Genomic DNA, 6923 nt, shown 5'->3' with positions numbered 1-6923 from the left:
ACACTGCATAGACACATCTCACATTGCTGTATCTCACACGCACACGTAAGATACCCTTCATTTTCACACTTTTCACTGCAGCACCCAACACTGAACATCACATACTAACACATCTCACACCTCGCTTCATTCTGCCACACCTAACACTACCACACTTCATACCTACACCTCTCACTCCCTACCACGCCTCTCATACTCCAATGCACATGGGGCATTTCAGACACTCTATGTTTTCATAAACCCCTTTTGATGTAGAAAAGAATGTTTTTGATCATGATGATGCCTTGAGCTAGGAATGTCGCCATATAAACAACTGCCTGTACACATCTCCCATAATAGTACCCCCTCCACACACACACACACACACACACACACACACACACACACACACACACACACACACAACCTCTTTAGTACCATGATGTCTTATATATTCTTTTACCACTAAGCGATTATATTCTGTTAGAGATTCTTGGCAGTGAGAAGCCATGTCCATTAACCCCTTCACCACAAGAAAACTCCCCCAAGCATTTTAAATTCATGTGGTTGTGGCAAAAATAAAAATGAATTAAGAAAACATAGTGAAGGGGTTAGCCATTTCAGCCCAAGCGTTACTTATATTTACGAAGCTACCAGATATATTTATTCTCTCTCTCTCTCTCTCTCTCTCTCTCTCTCTCTCTCTCTCTCTCTCTCTCTCTCTCACGCACACAGGATAGACATTTCAAACTTTAGATAAAGCATTCAACAGCCTCTTCAGTGCGAGAGAAGAGACATCTACCTGAAGGAAAGTGTCTAGTGGTGGGCAGATGGAACTGAGAAAGACGTCATTGGATTGAAGGGTAATGGCAAAAATAAAGTAGACGTTCTCGCAGTGAAGTGGAGAAGAGGGACTATAAATTTCGTGTTATTGTCCCCCCCACCCTCTTGTTTTGGGAGCGAGGACATAAAGTGTGATGAATATAAGCACTACTGAAGCCACAGCCATTTGCGATGAATGAAAAATGTGGATGAAAGGAAAGAGTAACCTCCACTCCTTCCACCCAACCATTCACCACCCCCTTACCCCCTGCACCACCATCAGCAGGTGGCGTGTCAGTCGTGGGGGAGAGGTTGAGAAAATGATGAAAGAGACGAGTGTTGTAGTGCGTTGTGGTGTGTGTGTGTGGAGAGGGATAGGTGGGTGGGTAGGTGCGTGTGTGTTGGTGTGTGAGTGTGTGTACGTGGGTGGGTAGGTGCGTGTGTGTTGGTGTGTGTGTGTAAGTGGGTGGGTAGGTGTGTGTGTGTGTTTTAGTCAGTGGGAGGTAGGGATATTGGTAATGAAGGGAGGGTAAAGTGGAAGAATGTGAAGGGTTGCGAACCAGTTAGCTGAAGTATCTGTACCCTCTACAAATTATAACCCCCCCCCCTACCCCCCCCCCAAAAAAAAAAAAAAAAAAAAAAAAAAAAAACTACCACATGATCTGCCGTATCAAAAAGTGCAAATACTAGATCATAAGTGTTACTACAAGTTTGTTTATTAGAGCGTAGTGTTGGTGGCCGTACTGGATATTAATTCCGTAGACGAGATATGCAGAGACGAATAACATGATACCGGCACGTAACATTAGGTATTTTTCGCTGAGACATTGAAAACTATAAATTTGCACGAAACATATGGATGGCTTTAAATCTGCACGTACCAGAAAAGACCAAGTTGGAACAGGATATTAACACCATAATATGTTTTTGTGTTGCGAAGGATGTAGAGGTTTGATATTGTCTTATTCTACCATTGAGCAGTGGCAAGAGATTAACAGAAGAATTTGGTGCTAATCACAAAAAAGCATAATATGAAGAATATGGGACTGTAGTATTTGCCACTGAGCTATGGGAAAAATACACCGAGAGGACGAAAACCAAGGTAAAGTGGGTGGAATATGCTTGCAAGTCGGCCCTGCAGGTACGGTATCGTTTTTGTTATGTTACAGAAGAACACATCCAGGCCCTGTTCTGACCTTCTCCTGACCTGGCTGTTGTTGTTGTTGTTTTTAATTATGTTAGAACACTCCCCCTAGACCCCGTTTAAGTCTTTACCTGACCTTACTGTTGTCTTTTCTTCTGCTGTTATAGAAGGACACACCCTACACCCTGTTCAGCCATCTCGTGACCTTGGTGTTATCCCTTTCTTTGTTCTTACCTTTTCTTGGCTTTTCTGTTATCTCCTTTTCTCCTGGTGTCGCGTTAGGGAAGAACACTCTCCCTAATCCCCGTTCTCACCTTCCCCTGCCCTTGGGGTTGGCTTGTGGTGCAGGGTGTGTGATGTTAAGGCCTTGTATATTATCATTTTTAACGCCCGGGAAAAATATAGGGAGGGAACTATGGGAGAGAGTTATATATACACATTATAGTCTATGGTGGGGGGCAGGAGGGGAAGAAAGGGGAGGTGGAAGGGGTGAGGGGGTAGGGATGATGGTGAAAGATGGTGATGAGAGAGAGAGAGAGGGAGTGGGGTCGAGAAGAGGATAATGACATGAGAGAGTTAAGTGTAGAAGTAGACAGAGGTGAGACAGAGGGTGGAGGGGGAAGTAGTGAGAGTGAGAGGGGGTGGAAGGAGGAAGAAAGAAATATAAGAAAAGGGTTGAAGAAGAGAGGGGAAGAGGAGAGGGGGAAGAGACTGAGCAGGAGCGGGAAAAGAAAGAAGGTAGAGAGGGGGGTGGGTGAGGGGAGTAAGGGGGGAGGGGATGGACTGGAGGAAATAGAAGGGGTATGAAGCGAGTGAGGGAGAAGATAGGAGAGGGGACAAGGGATAGGGAGGGGGAGAAGGAGGAAGGGGAGGAGAAAGTGAAGGGTGATAGAACAGAGAAGAGAGGGAGATAGGTTGAGGGAAGAGAAGGGGAAGGGCGGGAGGAGATAGGAGAGAGTGGGAAGGGAGTAGAAAATAGGGAATGTTTAGGGTAGAGGGAGAGGGGAGAGAAGGAGGTAGAGGGAAGGCGAGGAGATACAGTAGAATTAAGAGAGAGAGTGAAGGAGAGAGTGAAAGGGGTGGTAGGGGAAAGGGGGAAGTACAGGGACAGGGGATAAAGAGAAGTGAATGGGGAGGGGGTAGGATAGAAATGGGGGTGGGAGAGAGGGGTTGTTGGGGTGGGGGAAGTGGTAGGGGAGGGAGGGGGATGTATATATAGAGCACTGTGTCTACCCCCCACCTGCTTCACCTTTACTCACTCACCTGTCATATTCCGCCTTTGTAAACACACACACACACACACACACACACACACACACACACACACACACACACACACACACACATGTAGATGCACATACTCACACAGGCACATAATATCTTTGTACATGGACCCAATTTGCTCCTGTGTAGAGTGCAGTTCTCATGTGTGTCCGTGGAGGGTGTGTGTGTGGCTTTCTGTATACAGCTCTTTTGAACTGGGTAGAATCGACTCATCTCCTCTTACTGACTCCCCGTAACATCTCTTCGCCTTATAGTTGTATCCCTTTCCCTCTGCTGTCGGTATTTCAGTGGTCATTGCTCTTCTGCACCGTGCTTGCATCTCCCCCGTTACGGAAGGCGCGCAGTACCCGTCTAGCAACACACTCTCTCCACTTTCTTTGTACAGTTCTTTAATACAGGAGTTACCTTCGGTCTCTGTTCGCCATGTAAGCAACTGGTCGGATATGCAATTGTATTCTTCAGTCTGTATTTCCCTCAAGTCTTTTAAACGTAGTGTGTCCAGACATCTAGAAATATACGGATCTTGATATTGGATCCATTGTGTATCATTTTCTCAGGAAAAGATAGGGTTACTGGCCTCCAGCCTTTGGTTCTTTCTTTAGCACAAATAATGTACACCCATGTACACATGCAGGTAAGGTACACTCGCTCTCTTACGTATACACATAGGAGGCATGCACAGTAAATGCACACGCAGGTATACACTCATATTGCCTATACAAGCTTCTCTCTCTCTCTCTCTCTCTCTCTCTCTCATATGCACACATGCAAACATACATACGTATATAGATACATACATACATACATACATACGTACACTGATACTGAATGTGTGTAAACACATACAGGATGAGTGGGTGTACAGTAGACATTGATGCACACTTACGAACACGCCCAGAGTTACCCATTGACAAGAATACACACGTACACAGCAATCATAGTATACACGCGTACACATTAATACATGTACAGGGACACACGCACACACATACACACACACACACACACACACACACACACACACACATACACACACACAGGGTCATTCCTGTTCGTATAAATGTGTGTGTGTGTGTGTGTGTGTGTGTGTGTGTGTGTGTGTGTGTGTGTGTGTGTGTGTGTGTGTGTGTGTGTGAGAGAGAGAGAGAGAGAGAGTTATAATACCCTGTGAGTAATATTTGATGCTTGTAAAATTTTTAGCTCTAGTCGGGGAGGTAGAAGCAAGGGAGAGAAAGTGAGCGAGAGAAAATGTGAGCGAGAACACTGTGGCGTATATAGAACGTCACGATAAAAACAATTGTGAGTGATGGGGAGGAGAAGGTGGGAGGAAGAGAGAGAGAAGGAGGGGGAGGAGGAGAAATGTACTAACGACTGTGTGTGTGTGTGTGTGTGTGTGTGTGTGTGTGTGTGTGTGTGTGTGAGAGAGAGAGAGAGAGAGAAAGAGAGAGAGAGAGAGAGAGAGAGAGACCAACCTAGTTTTCTGTAAGAGGAGGGACTGCTATAGTTAAAGATATTGAGATAGAGAGAGGGCGAGAGGAAGGGAAGGGAGTGTTTGTGAGAGAGAGCGAGATGAAAGTGTGAGAGAGTGAGAAAAAGAGAGCTTTGGCGATGTGAGAGTGAGGGAGGCAGAGAGAGTTTTGCACAAGGATAAAGGGGAAAGGACGAGAGATAGTAACAGAGAGAGAGAGAGAGAAAGGCGACAAGGAAGAAAGGTGAAGCCGAAGAAGAAATGAGAGTAAGAAGGAAATGGAGAGGCTGAAGAAAGGTGAAGAGAAAGAGAAACAGGAAAACAGAAAAAAATACGAGAACTGAAAAATAAACGTAGGAAGGAGGAAGAGAAATGCAGAGTGATGGAGAAAGAGAGAGGAAGACAGAAATATGGAGAAAAGAGAAAAAGGAAGAGAGGGGTAAGGTGGGAGGAAGAGAGAGAAACAGAAGAAGGAAAGAGGAGGGATAGGAGAAGAAAGGAGGCAGAGAGAAGGTGGAAATAACAAAGGAAGCTAAATTCCACAGAGAGAGAGAGAGAGAGAGAGAGAGGAAAAGGGGGTGAGGGAAGAGCGATAGGGAGAATAGGAAAATGGAGAGAGAGAATGGGAGGAAGAAGAAAGGAGAGTGAAAGAGGAAGGAGAGGACCGAGAAGGGAGAGAACAAATGAAGGTGGGAAAGGGTGTGAAAAAAGGAGGGAGTGAAAGGACGCAATAAATGATAAATAAAAGACGCTGTAGGACATATATATATATAAAAAAAAAGGAAATGGGATGGATAGAAGGGGCAAGGAAAGAAAGAAGGAAGTGGAAGTGAAAAACTGAAGAAGGAAAGGGAAAGACGAAATAAAAAAGAGGATATTCGAAAAGGGAACTAGAAAAATGAGCACTAAAATTAATAAATAAGATAGAGAAAGAAAGAGAGAGAGATAGAGTATAAAGAGGAAATGGAGGGATATGTTAATGAAGAAGGAAGGAATATAAAGGATGAAAAGATCGTAAAACAAAGGAAAATAAGAACAAAGAATGAGTAAGTGAAGGAAAGGAATTGGAGGAATGACTGAAGACGAAAATTAAGAGAATGAAGGGGAAGCGAAAATGGAAAGGATAAAGGAGAATGAAGGGGGAGAGAAGGAAATGACAGGTGTAAATTCCTGTGTGTGTGTGTGTGTGTGTGTGTGTGTGTGTGTGTGTGTGTGTGTGTGTTTGTTGAAGATGTTCCCTTGTATGTTCATTTTTGTCTGCTTATGATGGCGTGATAGAGAGAGAGAGAGAGAGTTATTTATATGTGTATGATGAAGCAGCTGATGCTCAGTTATATTTTTTCTTTTTCATTTTTGCAAATATGTTGTGAGTGCATGAGTATTCAAATGTGAGAGAGAGAGAGAGAGAGAGAGAGAGAGAGAGACTTGTTTTTATATACTGTATGTATCGCGCGTCTGTCTATGTGTCTGTATGTATGTATCAGTGTTTGTCCGTCTGTGTCAGCGTGTGTGCGATGGAATGTAAATATATATGTATTTAATTTTCGCATGAGGAATATTTTTTGAGGACGGGAGCGCCAGACAGCGATATAAATATTGTATAGAGTATAATGTGGCGGGTAAAACTGTATGCTGGAAATACGGCTGTTTCTGCTATTTTATATTAGTTTACGATTAATTGTATATGTAGATTTCCTGTGCTTTAAACTGGCCTAATTTCTTTTTCTTTCATTCTTTTTATCAATCTGCCTGTCTATCTATCATATTTACGATGTTATTTCTGCCTGAGATTATGTTTTTGGCTGAGTTTGGCTGTCTGTTGTGTCTTTCTTTGTCTTCGCAGCTATATGGAAACTTATTGAGTGACATTGCCCTAAATTTGGAATAACGACAAAGGAATACTAGAGGAAAAAGTTACTGGATTTAATGCAAAAAAGAGTCCTAAGTCAAGGTCAACAGAGGGAACGATGTTGCTTTCTGGAGGTGTGCTTCTCGTGAGTGCTCTTGTTATCGCCCGCCTTTAGATAGGGGAGAGAAAATGTTTTTACCTGCCTGTGTGTGTGTGTGTGTGTGTGTGTGTGTGTGTGTGTGTGTGTGTGTGTGTGTGTTGTGTGTGTGTGTGTGTGTGTGTGTGTGTGTGTGTGTGTGTGTGTGTGTGTGTGTATCAGTTCCCATTATATCTCATGAACGGTTTGAGTTATCAACATGAAACCTTCAGGGTATCAA

The sequence above is a fragment of the Coenobita brevimanus genome, chromosome 26 (assembly GCF_032717465.1).
Source record: "Coenobita brevimanus isolate Jiangsu-jjx chromosome 26, ASM3271746v2, whole genome shotgun sequence".
In the NCBI taxonomy this organism is placed as follows: domain Eukaryota; kingdom Metazoa; phylum Arthropoda; class Malacostraca; order Decapoda; family Coenobitidae; genus Coenobita; species Coenobita brevimanus.
Note: the sequence above shows the minus strand (reverse complement) of the source record.